The sequence below is a fragment of the Nicotiana attenuata genome, unplaced genomic scaffold (genome assembly GCF_001879085.1).
Source record: "Nicotiana attenuata strain UT unplaced genomic scaffold, NIATTr2, whole genome shotgun sequence".
Taxonomy (NCBI): Eukaryota; Viridiplantae; Streptophyta; class Magnoliopsida; order Solanales; family Solanaceae; genus Nicotiana; species Nicotiana attenuata.
In genome coordinates this window covers 258,288-273,992 of record NW_017670767.1, presented here as the reverse complement: position 1 = coordinate 273,992, position 15,705 = coordinate 258,288, and positions in this window count along the sequence as shown.

The window sequence follows — 15,705 nt, the reverse complement described above, 5'->3', positions numbered from 1 at the left end:
CACCCGTCACATAAAAAGTGAAGATTGTAGGTCCCGCATACAACCCAAGCCTTCGATTGTTGTGGTTTCCTTGTTTCGGGCTCAAAATTTCAAATTTCCGACATTGCTAAAAACATAAATCGAGGTATTCCGATTTAGTTTATGTCGAAATTCATATAATAATGCATATTTATTTTCTTGAATGTGTTCCCACGTTGTTTTGTATTTTTTTGCGATTAAATTTGTATGTCATTTTTATCCGGACTAAATTATTAGTGTTTAAAAAAAATAGTTACTGTTGAGAATTGTTAATAAAAATGTTCATAAATTTCTTTTACTGTTTTATATGTAATTTCGTGATGCTAAAATGAATAAATTTGACCTTGGTCAACGTTTTGGGTAAACGGACCCGGACCCGTGATTTGACGGTCCCGGAGGGTCTGTAGGAAAATATGGGACATGGGCGTATGGCCGGAATCAAATTCCGAGGTCCCAAGCCCGAGAAATGAATTTTTTTGTAAAATTATTTTCTGAAATTGTTTAAGGAAATTTGAAATGAAATTGATTAGAACATGTTGGTATCGGGCCCGTATTTTGGTTCCGGCGCCCGGTACAGGTCTTATATATGGTTTAAGTTATTCCTGTAAAATTTGATTGAAAACGGACGTCGTTTGACGTGATTCAGACCTAAATTGGAAAAATTGATGGTTTATGAAGTTTGAAAGAATTCTTGATTTTGAGGTTTAATTCGATGTTTATGATGTTATTTTGGCGATTTGATCGCACGAATAAGTCTGTAGGATATTTTTGAGGTTGTGTGTATATTTGGTTTGGATCCCCGAGAGCTCGGGTGAGTTTTGGATCGGCCACGGGGTGCATTTTTGAACTTAAAAGTTGCTGGTGTGAACTGACCTGCAGGCTACGCATTTGCGAAGCCAGCCTCGCAAATGTGAGCCATGCCTCGCAAATGCGAGACTATGCCTGGGCAGCCTTCTTCACAAATGCGAAAGCTGGGAAATTATGAAGGGTTCGCAAATGCGAACCCTATTTCGCAATTCCCACATCTGAGAGGTTGCGAACCCACATTCACATTTCCCATATCAGAGACCTGCAATTTTACACTTAAACGACTTTGAACCCCATTTTTCATATTTCTCAAACCCAAACACACTTAGGTGATTTTCCAAGAACAAGTCTTCTTCCAAATCAATAGTAAGTTAGTTTTTACTCATTTCTTTCAATCATTAACATCTTTAACATGATTTCAACCTAAAATCAAAGATTTTCATGGGGGGAAATTGGGTGTTTTGGGTAGAACCTAGGATTTTCAAAAATTGGGCATTTGGACCTCAATTTGAGGTCCGATTTCAAAACAAATTATATATTTGAGTTCGTGGGGGAATGGGTAATCGGGTTTTGGTTCGAACCTGGGGTTTTGACCACGTGGGCCTGGGGGCGATTTTTGACTTTTTGGGTAAAACTTTGGAAAACTCATTTTCATGCATTGGGGTTGATTCATTTAGCACTTATTGATGTAATTATGTAATTTGTGATTAGATACGAGCGAATTGGCGATGGAATCAAGGGGTAAAGCTATAATTGAGACTTGAGTTGTGTTCGAGGCATCGAGGTAAGTGTTTGGTCTAACCTTAGCTTGAGGGATTAGGAGTTGCGTCCTATTTGCTAATTGTTTCTTGTTGAGTACGATGTATATGCATGGTGACGAGTATCTATACGTCGGTGTCGAGCATGACCGTGAGTCTTATATTGTGATTTCCATGATTTCATTGTATTATTCATGCCTTGGTGAAAATTTCTATTTGTTGTGTAATGTCGTGCAAAGAATTGTGACCTATGAACGTTGAGGAGCGTTTGCTCCAGTTGTATAACGAATTGGAACAAGTTTGGGTATAACTAAGGTAGTTAGGTGTTGTAACAAGTTTGGGTATTGCTGAGGTAGCTAGGTGTTGTAACAAGTTTGGTTATGGCTGAGGTAGTTAGGTGTTGTAACAAGTTTGGGTATAGCTGAGGTAGTTAGGTGTTGTAACAAGTTTGGGTATGGCTGAGGTAGATAGGTGTTGTAACAAGTTTGGTTATAGCTGTTTCTTTTTCCCTTGCCGGGATAGTGTAGACCTTTTGATCCCTTGTCGGGACTCTGGTTATAATTATAAATATTATATATGGATCGGGTTGCACGTCGCAACAATATTATATATGGATCGGGTTGCACGCCGCAACAATATTATATATGGATCGGGTTGCACGCCGCAACAATATTATATATGGATCGGGTTGCACGCCGCAACAATATTATATATGGATCGGGTTGCGCCGCAACAATATTATATATGGATCGGATTGCACGCCACAACAATATGAAATGGGAGCGGGTGGTACGCCTACCACGAGGTATAATGAAATGGGAGCGGGTGGTACGCCTACCACGAGGTATAATGAAATGGGAGCGGGTGGCACGCCTGCCACGAGATACATGAAATGGGATCGGGTTGCACGCCTGCAACAAGATGTGAAAAGAAAGTGAAATCTGCTTTTGTTTTCCTTATTCTTGCTAGTGGTTGAATTTTGACTCCTTTATAGTTCTCTTGATATTCTGTTTTACCTGTTATTCCCCGAAGCATGTTTCCCCCTCCCATCCTTACTTGCTTATACTTGCTTTACTTTCCGTTGTATATTATATAACTGCACAGGTTTATTTGATAGTTTGGTCCTAGCCTCGTCACTACTTCGCCGAGGTTAGGCTAGGCACTTACCAGCACAGGGGGTCGGTAGTGCTGATACTACACTCTGTGCTCTTTTGCACAGATCCAGGTCCCGGAGTAGCATTTGGTCATCAGCAGTAGATTGGGAGCTATCCTTCAGTCCGAGACTCCGAGGTAGCCCTGCAGGCGTTCGCAGGCCCGGCGTCTCTTCTATCAGTTTCTATGTTCTGTTGTCATTTGTACTCGAGACAGACTATGTTCTTTTCTTTCAATCACTTATTTGTAGTAATCCTAGACAGTCCGTGGATGTTGTGACACCAGGTTCTGGTTAGAGGCATGTGTTGGTCTTCAGGATATTTTGGTCTTATATTTTATTTAAGACTTCCGCTAAATTTCATATTCCGCTGCAATTTATTTGTTTATTTTCGATAAACTTAATTGGTTAAAAAGGAATTAAAACAGAAAGAGTTAATGATTTCTATGATCGTGGCTTGCCTAGCTTCTACGAGTAGGTGCCATCACGACTACCGAGGGTGGAAAATTCGGGTCGTGACAAGAACATGTTGGTATCGGGCCCGTATTTTGGTTCCGGCACCTGGTACAAGTCTTATATATGATTTAAGATAATTCTGTGAAGTTTGGTAAGAAACGGAGTCCGTTTGACGTGGTTCGGACCTTAAATGCAAATTTGATGTTTAAAGAAGTTTTGGGAAATTTTATTGAATTTGAGGTTTAATTCGATGTTCATGATGTTATTATGGTGATTTGATTACACAAATAAGTCCGTAGGATGTTTTTGAGGTTGTGTGTGTGTTTGGTTTGGAGCCCCGAGGACTCGGGTGAGTTTTGGATAGGCCACGGGGTGGATTTTTAGACTTAGAAAATTGCAGGATTTTAGCTGGTGTACCAAGGCATGCAGGCTTCGCATTGCGAAGCCTGGCTCGCAAATGCGAAGGCTGGATCGCAATTGCGAAAACAGTCCAGGCCTGCCTTGCTCGCAAATGCGACGCAAATGCGAAACTTCCCTGTTCTGCCTTGGGTCGCAAATGCGACCCTTTCTTGGCAATTGCCAAGTCGCAAATGCGACATGTTGTTCGCAAATGTGAAGGTCCTATTTTCCTGAAGGGTTCGCAAATGCGAACCCTGTTTCGCAATTCCCATATCAGCAGAGGTCGGGGTTCGCAATTGCGAACCCCTGTTCGCAATTCCCACATCTGAGACCTGCAACTTTTATACTTAGCCGAATTTTAACCCATTTTTCATATTCTCTCAAAACATAAGCACACTTAGGCGATTTTTCAAGGATTTCGTCTTCTCTAAATCAATTGTAAGTCGATTTTTAACTAACTTTCTTCAATTCTTAACATCTTTTAACATGATTTCAACTTCAAACCAATGATTTTCATGGGGGAAATTGGGTGTTTTGGGTAGAACCTAGGTTTTTCAAAAATTGGGGATTTGGACCTCGCTTTGAGGTCCGATTTCAAAACAAATTATATATTTGAGTTCGTGGGGAAATGGGTAATCGGGTTTTGGTTCGTACCTCGGGTTTTGACCATGTGGGCCCGGCGGCGATTTTTGACTTTTTGGATAAAACTTTGGAAAACTCATTTTCATGCATTGGGGTTGATTCATTTAGCGTTTATTGATGTAATTAAGTAACTTGTGACTAGATACGAGCGAATTGGTGGTAGAATCAAGGTGTAAAGCTATAATTGAATCGTGAATTGTGTTCGAGGCAACGAGGTAAGTGTTTGGTCTAACCTTAGCTTGAGGGATTAGGAGTTGTGTCCTATTTTTTATTTGTTTCTCGTTGAGTACGACGTATAGGCATGGTGACGAGTATCTATACATTGGTGTCGAGCATGACCGTGAGTCTTATATTGTGATTTCCATGATTTCGTTGTATTATTCATGCCTTGGTGAAGGTTTCTATTGTCATGTAAAGTTTGTGGAAAGAATTGTGATCTATGAACATTGAGGAGTGTTGGCTCAAGTTGTATAACGAATTGTGAAAGTATAAGTGATAATTGAACCTCTAGGGCAATGGCTCGAGTTGTGAAGTAAATTGTGAAGTAAATTGTGAAGTAAAAGTGAGAAAGAGGAGATATCATTATGTTTCCCCCTTGCCGGGCTATTGTTGAGTTGTGATTCCCTTGCATTGTGTTCTTAATTGATATTACGGATGCTTAGGTTGATGATTCTTTGTGTTGGAATAAGTTTGGTTATAGCTGAGGTAGTTAGATGTTGGAATAAGTTTGGTTATAGCTGAGGTAGTTAGATGTTGGAACAAGTTTGGTTATAGCTGAGGTAGTTAGATGTTGAACAAGTTTGGTTATAGCTGTTTCTCCCTCGCCGGGACGTAATTACTATTGCTGTCGAATCCCTTGCCGGGATAGTGTAGACCTTATTGATCCCTTGTCGGCACTCTCGTTATGATGTGAATATTATATGTGGATCGAGTTGCACGCCGCAACAATATTATATGTGGATCGGGTTGCACGCCGCAATAATATTATATAAGGATCGGGTTGCACGTCGCAACAATATTATATATGGATCGGGTTGCACGGCCCAACAATATTATATGTGGATCGGGTTGGATGCCGCAACAATATTATATATGGATCGGGTTGCACGCTGCAACAATATTCTATGTGGATCGGATTGCACGCCGCAACAATATTATATGTGGACCGGATTGCACGCCGCAACAATGATAAATTGTCACCCCCCAAAATCCGAGGAGCGCGACCGGCGCTCAACCGAGTAAACCCGACTGAGCAAGCCTGTTAGGTTTCATTCTACCCAAACTAATTCATGAATAAATAGGAGATGGACTCCATTAATCAAATTCTATAAACATGTCATTAACGATTTCCATTTCATTTTCATTAGCAACTTCATTCACAATTTTGAAGATATTACAAGTTTTATACATCATTGCCAAACATCAATATTTCTATTTTAATTCCAATACCCGACACTACCCACAACCTATCTACGGAGCCTCTAAATACAATTGAAGTATAATATGGAAATGCCGGCAACAAGACTCCGGCTATATCTCAAATACAAAGTACATGATTAACAGATGAAACAGGACCCCAAAATGAAGCGGGGCTCACCAAGTCAGCTGAAAGGATGATGCGGCACTAGCTGCGACCAACACTGCCTGCTATAGAAACACCTACATCCATATAAAGACGTAGCGCCCCCAGCAAAAGGGACGTTAGTGCCATCGATTAGTACTAGTATGTATAACTAAACACCATCTCATTAGAAAGAACAACCATATAAGGACAAAGAAATCATAAGGATTCAACAAAAGCTTTAAACAATCACTACATCATCAAATAAAAGGAATCACATAGCTTTCACATAATTTCCATATCTTTAGTGGGGCTTTTACTACTGTTCATCATTATTCACAATACCACCGCTTTCTTGAGTGGAGTCCGATCACGGCCCGATCGGCTAAGCCATCTCCCCGAAACGTTACCATTATTTCATTCACACTTTCCAGTTTCAACCATCAATACATTATCACCATGTGTATATATATCATGGCGTCCGATCACGGCCCGATCTGCTAAGCCGTCTCCCCGAGACGTTACCATTTTCCGTTATTCATCTCACACCAATCTTTGGTTTCACATGTATTTGTTCATCGGCACTTGGGGCCACAATTATCACATCATACTTGTCACTATGCCATATTTCATAACTCTCATTCCACATCACTTTCACTTTCAACATGAAACTTGCAATTTAAGATAATGGGTACATACAAGAGCAATTCAAGTTATAAGCATAGGGAGGGATTCTCATGATCCGGCATAATGGTCACAATTTAACTTGACTTGAAATCTAGGCAATTTAGCATATAGTTCACATTATTCACATATCCCCGATTACCAAGAATAGCACACTGAACATATTGGGACACACTTTTCACATATATTCTTGCAACACTAATTCCTTTGAAGTAACAAATACTACGTCAATCAAATTCCGGACTTACAATTTTACATGGACACCATGGGAGCTCAATTTCTAAGAAGAGGGTGTTTTAGCCATACATACCTTGCTTAAGCTTTCCTTAAGTTACTGCGACGTTCCGAAAATTCTAGCAATCCCAATCTACTTTGAGACATAACAAAATTGAACACAAATTAGGAAGGTATTAATGGTTTTAGCTCATTTGAGCATTTTATCAAATACTAGTTGAGCATCTTGATTTCAAATCTCTTTTACAAGGTTTCCTTCATTCCCCAAACCCAATCATTACTTATTTATGTTCAACAATCTTCCCACAAACCTAATTTGTACATGCATGTATACATAATACTATTACACCGAAGAATCATACCTCAATAACCCATCTTATACTCCAAACTCGAAATTAAAGTCTAATGTATAGAACCTTACCTCTTAGATGAAGAACATGTGATTGAGTTCTTTGATTCTTGTAGACTTGAGTAAGAGATGGGTGATTATGAAGCTAGGCCCCTCCTTTATCTCTCTATATACTCTCATCTCTCTCTAAAATCAGTAGGAAATGACCCCAAATTGAACCCCAAAGCCTATATATTAAAATGGGGCCGGGTTATAAAAATAGGAAATATAACCCTCCGAAACCGGGTCCGCGATCGCAGAATGGACCGCAAAAAAAGAAGGTGGGCCGCAGAATGCATCGCAAAATAGGTGCCCATAATTGGGAACACTGGCCCAATTTGCGACAGATCTGCGATCGCAAAGTCAAAAATGCGACAGATTTGCGATCGCAGATTCGACACAGGATCGCATTTTTCCAGCCTTTAGTAATTTGATCATAACTTTGTGTAGGAATGTACAAATGACGAACGGTTTGAAGCATTAGAAACTAGACTCAAAGGCCTTTCGTTTGATAGGTTATTCATCACATAAACCTTATACATATTTAGATATGCTCGTTCAAACTATGGACTAGTGCGAGTACCTTTAGAATCTTAGCCTATAATGAAAATTTTCCCATTTGGCTTACACTTAGGCCTCTCCTTGGACCCCACCTTACTTAATATAAGACTCATACACTCATTTAACAAATCCAATTGATGCCCACCATGCTAATAGCACATAAAATATTATAATTAGCCTACGTGGCATCACGAAATCCTAGATTACTTAGAAAAATTTTCCGGGGCCTTACATAAATGATATGGATCGGGTTGCACGCCGCGACAGTGTTGTTATATATATTGGGATCGGGATGCGCGCCGCAACTATTATTAATACAAGCGTGTTTAGTTTGGATATTAGATTCTTTTCTTTTGCTGTGAATTCTAAGCTGCCCTTAGACTGTTACTCTGGATTTACTGTTAATATTGGTATACCCCCGCAACATGTTTCTCCTCCCACCTCTACTAGCTTATTCCTGCTTTACTTTCCGCTGTATATTATATAACTGCACAAGTTTATTTGATAGTCTGGTCCTAGCCTCGTCACTACTTCGCCGAGGTTAGGCTAGGCACTTACCAGCACATGGGGTCGGTTGTGCTGATACTACACTTTGCACTCTATGGTGCAGACCCCAGTGTTGTAGACTTCGGACCGCAGTGAGATTGCTGATTCTTGTTCATCAGGCGACCCGAGGTAGTCCTACAGGCGTCCGTAGGCCTTGGCGTCTCCTTCCATATACTATTCCTGTTTCTTTCATGCATTTCCTGAGATAGTGTTATTATTTCTTTCAGACCTTTATTTGTAGTGTTCTTAGACCGTTTGTGAAACTGTGACACCAGTTCTGGGTAGTCGAGATTCAAACAGTTGTATTGGATTCATGTTCTGATAGCTTATTGCTTTTTTTTCCGCTTAAGTTAAATTCCGCTGGTTAAATGTTATTACTTCGTAATTGTTAATGATTATAACATGGGTAAAAAGGTAAATTGTGAAAATAATTGGCTTCCTAGCTCGTATTAGTAGGCGCCATCACGACTCCCGAGGGTGGGAAATCTGGGTCGTGACAAGTTGGTATCAGAGCTCTAGGTTACATGGGTCTCACAGTTCACAAACTAGCTTAGTAGAGTCTGAGGGATCGGTACAGAGACGTCTGTATTTATCCCTAGAGGATACAGAGTTAGGAAAAAGACTTCACATCTATTCTTTCCTGTCGTGCTATTTTGTTCTCTCAGTGCTAAATTGAAACCCCTACTCTTGTCCCTTCGCGAATGGCGAGGTCACGTACCGCTTCTTCAGCCGAACAACAGCACTGAGCGGTGATAGATTAGCTACGTCTTCGGAGGCTTTGTGGAGGTTGGATAGGTTTCACCAAGCTCTTCACTACTACTTTCAGTGGTGCATCTACTGGGGATCCCCAGGATTATCTAGACAGCTGTCATGAGGTTCTCAGGAACATGGGGATAGTGGAGACCAATGGGGTCGATTTTGCTACTTTTCACTTATCTGGATCCGCCAAGACTTGGTGGAGAGATTATAGCTTGGCTAGACCAGCCGGATCACCAGCTTTGACTTGGGAGCAGTTCACTTAGCTATTTCTGGAGAAGTTTCTCCCCATCACTCTGAGAGAGGCATATCGGAGGCAGTTTGAGCGTCTCCAGCACGGTTCTATGACCGTTACTCAGTACGAGATCAGGTTCACCAACTTGGCCCGTCATGCTCCTATCATACTTCCCACTGTGAGAGAGAGTGAGGAGGTTCATTGAGGGACTCGTCCAGCCCACTCAGTTAGCTAGAGGTGGAGGTAGAGATGCTAGAGGTGGAGGTAGAGGTATTAGAGGTAGAGGTGCAGGTACTGTTCTGGGTTGTAGCAGAGAAGCTTCGATTTATTTTGGTGCCGCATCTGGTCATGCCTAGTGGTTCCTTCTATTGATTCTGTGCCCGTTGTTTGTGAGTTTCCTGAGGTATTCCCTTCATAGCTGTCGGGTATGCCACCCGACAGGGATATTGATTTTTGCATTGGTTTGGTTCCGGGCACTCAGCCCATTTCTATTCCGCCGTATCGTATGGCCCCGCCTGAGTTGAAAGAGTTAAAGGAGAAGTTGGAAGACTTGCTTGAGAAGGGTTTCATTAGACCCAGTGTTTCGCCTTGGGGTGCACCGGTGTTGTTTGTTAAGAAGAAGGATGGGTCAATGAGAATGTGTATTGATTACCGGCAATTGAACAAGGTTACAACCAAGAATAAGTATCCGCTCCCAAGGATTGATGATTTGTTCGATCAGCTTCAGGATGCCAAGGTATTTTCAAAGATTGACTTGAGATCTGGCTACCATCAGTTGAGGATTAGGGCATCCGATGTCCCTAAGACAGCTTTTCGCACTCGGTACGGACATTATGAGTTCTTTGTTATGTCATTCAGGTTGACAAATGCCCCAGCAGCCTTCATGGATTTGATGAATCGAGTGTTCAGGCCTTATTTGGATTCGTTCGTGATAGTCTTCATTGATGATATTTTGATATATTACCGCAGCCGGGAGGAGCACGAGCAGCACCTTAGAGTGGTTCTTCGGATTCTGAGGGATAGTCAGTTATATGCTAAGTTCTCGAAGTGTGAGTTCTGGTTGAGTTCAGTTGCATTTCTGGGTCATGTTGTATCAGCAGAGGGTATTCAAGTTAATCCGAAGAAGATTGAGGTAGTCAAGAACTGGCCTAGACCAGCATCAACTATAGAGATTCGGAGTTTCTTAGGATTGGCAGGCTACTATCGTCGGTTCGGGGAGGGGTTTTTATCTATTGCAGGCCCGATGACCAGGTTGACCTAGAAGGGTGCCCAGTTCAGATGGTCGGATATGTGTGAGGCAAGCTTTCAAAAGCTCAAGACAGCTCTGACTACGGCACCGGTGTTGGTTTTGCCCACAGGTTCAGGGCCTTCTACAGTTTATTGTGATGCTTCTCGTATTGGACTTGGTGCAGTGTTGATGCAGGATGGCAAGGTCATTGCCTATGCTTCGCGGCAGTTGAAGATTCATGAGAAGAACTATCCGGTTCATGATTTGGAGTTGGTAGCCATTGTTCACGCATTGAAGATTTGGAGGCATTATCTGTATGGCGTGGCACGTGAGGTGTTCACGGATCACAAGAGTCTTCAGTATTTGTTCAAGCAAAAGGAGTCGAATTTGAGGCAGAGGAGGTGGTTGGAGTTGTTGAAGGATTATGATGTCACCATCTTATATCATCCGGGAAAAGCCAATGTGGTGGCCGATGCTTTGAGTAGGAAGTCAGCCAGTATGGGCAGTCTTGCTTATATTCCGGTCGGTGAGAGACCGCTTGCCTTGGATGTTCAGGCTTTGGCAAATCAGTTCGTGAGGTTGGATGTTTCTGAGCCCCACCGCGTGTTAGCTTTCCCAGTCGCTCGTTCTTCATTATCGGAGCGTATCCGAGATCGGCAGTATGATGATCCCCATTTGTGTGTCCTCAGAGACACGGTGCAGCACGGAGGTGCCAAGCAGGTTACCTTAGGTGATGGTGGAGTTTTGAGATTGCAGGGTCGAGTTTGTGTGCCTAATGTGGATGGGCTTCGAGAGTTGATTTTAGAGGAGGCCCATATTTCCGGTACTCTATTCATCCGGGCGCCGCAAAGATGTATCAGGACTTGCGGCAGCATTATTGGTGGCGGAGAATGAAGAAGGATATCGTTGCATATGTGGCTCAGTATTTGAATTGTCAGCAGGTTAAGTACGAGCATCAGAGGCCCGATGGTTCATTTTAGAGGATTGAGCTTCCCGAGTGGAAGTGAGAGCGGATCACTATGGATTTCGTTGTTGGACTCCCGCAGACTCGGAAGAAGTTCGACGCAGTATGGGTCATTGTTGATAGGCTCACCAAGTCAGCGCATTTCATTCTTGTGGCAGTCTCTTATTCTTCCGAGAGGTTAGCTGAGATCTATATCCAGGAGATTGTTCGCCTTCATGGTGTGCCCGTGTCTATCATTTCGGACCGAGGTACGCAGTTTACCTCGCGTTTCTAGAGAGCAGTTCAGCGAGAGTTGGGCACACAGTTTGAGTTGAGCACAGCATTTCATCCCTACACGGACGGGCAGTCCGAGCGGACTATTCAGATTTTGGAGGATATGCTCCGAGCTTATGTCATTGACATTGGAGGCTCGTGGGATCAGTTTTTGCCTTTAGCAGAGTTTGCCTACAACAACAGCTACCAGTCGAGTATCCAGATGGCTCCTTATGAGGCTTTGTATGGTAGGCGGTGTCGGTCACCGGTTGGATGGTTTGAGCCATGAGGGGCTCGGTTGTTGGGTATGGATTTGGTCCAGGATGCCTTGGACAAGGTCATGATCATTTAGGATAGCCTTCGTACAGCTTAGTCCAGGCAAAAGAGTTATGGCGACCGCAAGGTTCGAGATTTAGCTTTCATGGTCGGTGAGCGGGTATTGCTTCGAGTGTCGCCTATGAAGGGCGTGATGAGATTTGGGAAGAAGGGCAAGCTTAGCCCTAGGTTCGTCGGTCCGTTTGAGATTCTTGATCGAGTGGGAGAGGTGGCTTATAGACTTGCATTGCCGCCGAGCTTATCAGCCGTGCATCCAGTGTTTCATGTTTCCATGCTTCGGAAATATCACGGCGATCCATCCCACGTTTTAGATTTCAGCACTGTCCAGTTGGACAAGGACTTGTCTTATGAGGAGGAGCCGGTAGCCATTCTAGACCGGCAGGTTCGTTAGTTGAGATCGAAGAGTTTCTTCTGTTCGTATTCAGTGGAGAGGTCAGCCTCCTGAGGCATCGACCTGGGAGTCCGAGTCCGATATGCGGAGCCGTTATCCCCATCTTTTCCCCGACTCAGGTACTTCCTTCTTCTGTCCGTTTGAGGACGAACGGTTGTTTTAGAGGTGGAGGATGTGATGACCTTCATCACTTGTTTTTAAATCGAATTCTGTGTTCCGAGGCCTTAAAAACCTCTTTTAGCATCACCTCGATTTGCGTGCGTAGTCCGGGCGCGCAGCCAGAAAGCCTATATGTGAAAATCTATGAAAAATGATAAATTTTGACTATAACATGAATTAATTTGACTTCGGTCAACATTTTGGATAAACGGTCCCGGAGGGTCCGTAGGAAAATATGGGACTTGGGCGTATTCCCGGAATCGAGTTTCGAGGTCCCAAGCCCGAGAAATGAATTTTTAAAGAAAATTGTTTTCTGAAATTGTTTAAAGGATTTGGAAATGAATTTTGATTAGAACATGTTGGTATCGGGCCCGTATTTTGGTTCCGGCGCCCGTTTAGGTCTTATATATGATTTAAGATAATTCTGTGAAGTTTGGTAAGAAACGGAGTCCGTTTGACGTGATTCGGACCTTAAATGCAAATTTGATGTTTAAAGAGGTTTTGGGAAATTTTATTGAATTTGAGGTTTAATTCGATGTTCATGATGTTGTTATGGTGATTTGATTACACGAATAAGTCCGTAGGATGTTTTTGAGGTTGTGTGTGTGTTTGGTTTGGAGCCTCGAGGGCTCGGGTGAGTTTTGGACAGGCCACGGGGTGGATTTTTAGACTTAGAAAATTGCAGGATTTTAGTTGGTGTGCCCAGGCATGCAGGCTTCGCATTTGCGAAGCCTGGCTCGCAAATGCGAGCCCGCAAATGCGAAGGCTGGATCGCAACTGCGAAAACAGCCCAGGCCTGCCTTGCTCGCAGATGCGAGCTTCCTTTCGCAAATGCGAAACTTCCATGTTCAGCCTTGGGTCGCAAATGCGACCCTTTCTTCGCAATTGCCAAGTCGCAATGCTAAAATGCGAAGGTCCTATTTTCCTGAAGGGTTCGCAAATGCGAACCCTGTTTCGCAATTCCCATATTAGCAGAGGAATTGCGAACCCCTGTTCATAATTCCCACATCTGAGACCTGCAACTTTTATACATAGCCGAATTTTAGCCCATTTTTCATATTCTCTCAAAACATAAAAACACACTTAGGCAATTTTTCAAGGATTTCTTCTTCTCCAAATCAATTGTAAGTCGATTTTTAACTAACTTTCTTCAATTCTTCACATCTTTTAACATGATTTCAACTTCAAATCAATGATTTTCATGGGGGAAATTGGGTGTTTTGGGTAGAACCTAGGTTTTTCAAAAATTGGGGATTTGGACCTCGATTTGAGGTCCGATTTCAAAACAAATTATATATTTGAGTTCGTGGGGGAATGGGTAATCGGGTTTTTGGTTCGAACCTCGGGTTTTGACCATGTGGGCCCGGGGCCAATTTTTGACTCTTTGGGTAAAACTTTGGAAAACTCATTTTCATGCATTGGGGTTGATTTATTTAGCGATTATTGATGTAATTAAGTAACTTGTGACTAGATACGAGCGAATTGGTGGTGGAATCAAGGGGTAAAGCTATAATTGAATCGTGAATTGTGTTCGAGGCATCGAGGTAAGTATTTGGTCTAACCTTAGCTTGAGGGATTAGGAGTTGTGTCCTATTTGCTATTTGTTTCTCGTTGAGTACGACGTATAGGCATAGTGACGAGTATCTATACATTGGTGTCGAGCATGACCGTGAGTCTTATATTGTAATTTCCATGATTTCGTTGTATTATTCATGCCTTGGTGAAGGTTTCTATTGTCATGTAAAGTTTGTGGAAAGAATTGTGATCTATGAACATTGAGGAGCGTTGACTCAAGTTGTATAACGAATTGTGAAAGTATAAGTGATAATTGAACCTCTAGGGCAATGGCTCGAGTTGTGAAGTAAATTGTGAAGTAAAAGTGAGAAAGAGGAGAGATCATTATGTTGCCCCCTTGCTGGGCTATTGTTGAGTTGTGATTCCCTTGCATTGTGTTCTTAATTGATATTACGGATGCTTAGGTTGGTGATTCTTTGTGTTGGAATAAGTTTGGTTAAAGCTGCGGTAGTTAGATGTTGGAATAAGTTTGGTTATAGCTGAGGTAGTTAGATGTTGGAACAAGTTTGGTTATAGCTGAGGTAGTTAGATGTTGGAATAAGTTTGGTTATAGCTGAGGTAGTTAGATGTTGGAATAAGTTTGGTTATAGCTGAGGTAGTTAGATGTTGGAACAACTTTGGTTATAGCTGTTTCTCCCTCGCCGGGACGTAAATACTATTGCTGTCGAATCCCTTGCCGGGATAGTGTAGACCTTATTGATCCCTTGTCGCGACTCTCGTTATGATGTGAATATTATTTGTGCATCGGGTTGCACGCCGCAACAATATTATATGTGGATCGGGTTGCACGCCGCAACAATATTATATATGGATCGGGTTGCACGCCGCAACAATATTATATATGGATCGGGTTGCACGCCGCAACAATATTATATATGGATCGGGTTGCACGCCGCAACAATATTATATGTGGATCGGGTTGCTGTCACGACACAATTCCCATACCCGGTCGTGATGGCGCCTCTCGTGAAGACAAGGCCAGCCAACTAACCCAAATCCTTTCGCTAACAATTATTAAACATAAATGAATAGAAGATACAACTTAATGGCATTAGAAATTATTAATTACTACCCGACCGGGGTGTCACAAGTCACGAGCATCTAAGGAAACCTTAACACAACTACATGCCAATAAATATATACAAGTAAAATTTCTGGAAAACAAAAGACAACATCCGGTGCCGCGAACGCTGGCGGTCACCTTGCTCAGCTACAATAACAATACCTTCAATCCGCTAATAACCCGCTACCGGGTGAACGATACCTGCAACTGCACGCGAGGTGCAGGGAGTAAAGTGAGTACTTCCAACTCAGTGAGTAATAAACATATATAATGGCTGAAAGTAAGAAATTCCGAAATATTACAATATAAAGCTATAATTAGTGATTCAGCACATAAAACGATGGAACAACAACAATACCAGGACAAGTAAGACAAATAGGTATAAATGCATGAATGCAATGCAATGCACATGACCGCTGCGGCGCACAGCCCGATCCATTTGGGTACCCGCGCTCACTGTGGGGGTTCAGACTCCGGAGGGGCTCCTACAGCCCAAGCGCAATATCATCGTAGCATTCGCTGCAGCGTGCAGCCCGATCCAC